This window comes from Lygodium microphyllum, chromosome 7, assembly GCF_053477565.2.
Source record: "Lygodium microphyllum isolate KBCC chromosome 7, Lygodium_microphyllum_v1.1.10, whole genome shotgun sequence".
Classification (NCBI taxonomy): domain Eukaryota; kingdom Viridiplantae; phylum Streptophyta; class Polypodiopsida; order Schizaeales; family Lygodiaceae; genus Lygodium; species Lygodium microphyllum.
This window is the reverse complement of record NC_141141.1, coordinates 138,388,929-138,390,946: the sequence shown is the minus strand read 5'-3', so window position 1 is coordinate 138,390,946 and position 2,018 is coordinate 138,388,929.

The window sequence follows — 2,018 nt, the reverse complement described above, 5'->3', positions numbered from 1 at the left end:
CGGAGGTTCCATGGAATATGAGGGATAGTAAAGATCACCATAGGGGCAACAATATTCGGATTCACACATCCAATCTCATGCGAGAAGAAAGCAAACCCCCTTCCATGTTGCTCAAGAATATCCTGAAAGCACTGCTTCTTTGAGGGTAGCAAGAAATCACCATTTCCAATTTTTAATTCAGCAAGAGTCTCTGCTGAAAATTCATGGCCTATATGCTCTGGATTCCTCAAAATTGGCTGCTTGGCAGCCCTCTCTATTTGCTGATCATTATCAGGTGGAAGCGGTCCAACTATGCTTCACCTTCTTATCCACAGTTTTGTATTTCGTGCCAACCCTGGCTTCATTTTATGATCCTCTACATTAATCAAACCATGCTGTAAATCAGCAATTTTGCCCTCTGGTGGCTGAATATCCTTAGCCCTCTGCTCTATGGACTGCATAGAAATAGCCCTAAACTCTGGATGCTGAAATATTTCAGCAGTAAACTCTGTTGGCTGATCATAATCAGTCGGAAACTCTGTTGAATTTCTTCAGCACTCAACACTTTTTGCTGAGTCACCTCAACCTCTGAATCAATCTGTGACACAAAATCTGAAATTTCATGAAACATGTCTAGGGACTGCACTGATACATTACTGTGACAACTCTGCATATCAGTTTTCAGCATATTTTCCATCTCTGTCATTGTATCTGCACAAACCATACTATCATACATCCCATCTATATGCTCATCATCCTCTAAAATACCTGCATTTTTCAAATCTTTCTCCTTCCTGCATATGTACTGCCTGGCAGCTCTAGGCAACTTAGAAATCTTGTGATAACTCATCAAACTGTTTGCTGAAATTCCAACAAAATTGGAGGAGAAAACATTGCTGCCAGGAGGTGAGAACTCCAATCTCCTCTGCTCTGTACCACCGTCGTCTCGCGGAATAGCGGTACCTAATGAAAACCCGAATCCCTCATAGTGGGTAAAGGTGCATCTCGAAGAGTATCCATGTTTCTAGCATGATTTACACACACAGTCATAAACTGGACTGCTCTCATACCATCTTTACTATGAATTTGTGCATAAGCAGATCCATCATCCATTACTTTTGTCTCCATGCGCATTTTTGTGATGAATGGATGTCCTAGGATTATGGGGTAAGAGCATGAATCCTGCACAAAGAAATGGAAATCCTCCTCTACATCTCCAATAGAAATCCTGACACTGGGACAAGCAGCATACAAATCACCTGTAGTATTGTTGGTGGCTCTCATACACCACCCATGCTCTACATCTATAGGCCATTTATTACTTTCATAAACTCCACGAACTATGAGATTAATATCTGAACCATGATCCACCAAAGCAACATAAGGCACCTGTTTCTCTCCAATTTTTACCATTGTTTATGTAGTTGCCCTAGCCCAATGACTTCACAAAAAATGACTACGCGGTATCAAAATAGGCTCATCAGTTTCAACATAATGCATAGGCTGAAATCTCTTCTCTGTCTATGGAAAAACAAAAGCATTCTCAACCATAACCTCATCCTCATCCTCATCCAACTCCCCAATCAAAACTCCCCGTGTATCAGTAGTAGGCAATGTATGTCATTTTCTCTTCAGGACATCTTGGAACTGATCTTGAAACTCTCTTTTCGAGATGCCCAAAACCTCAGAAATAGTAAAAGTCACCTCACTGCCAAGTATCTTATCATTAAAGATTTTCTTCATGTCTGTAGATGTCTCAATATCGGACATTAATCTAAGTCCTAGCTACTTTCTCTATCTAGGCTCCTGACTCTTTTCTTTCTTTTGAACATTCTCCATTTGTCATTCTGGCCCTGATCTCAAAGACGGCCCTGTAGTAGGTGGAGTAACAAACTCACCCCCTCTAGTCTTTTTAGCTGCATTTGGATTCTCTTCATCCCTCTTACGCTTCTCCTCAACAAGTACATCTGCTCCCTGAGACTTAGCCAAGTAGGCATAAATAGTGTACATGTCAACATGTGAATCCCAACCTATCTGAG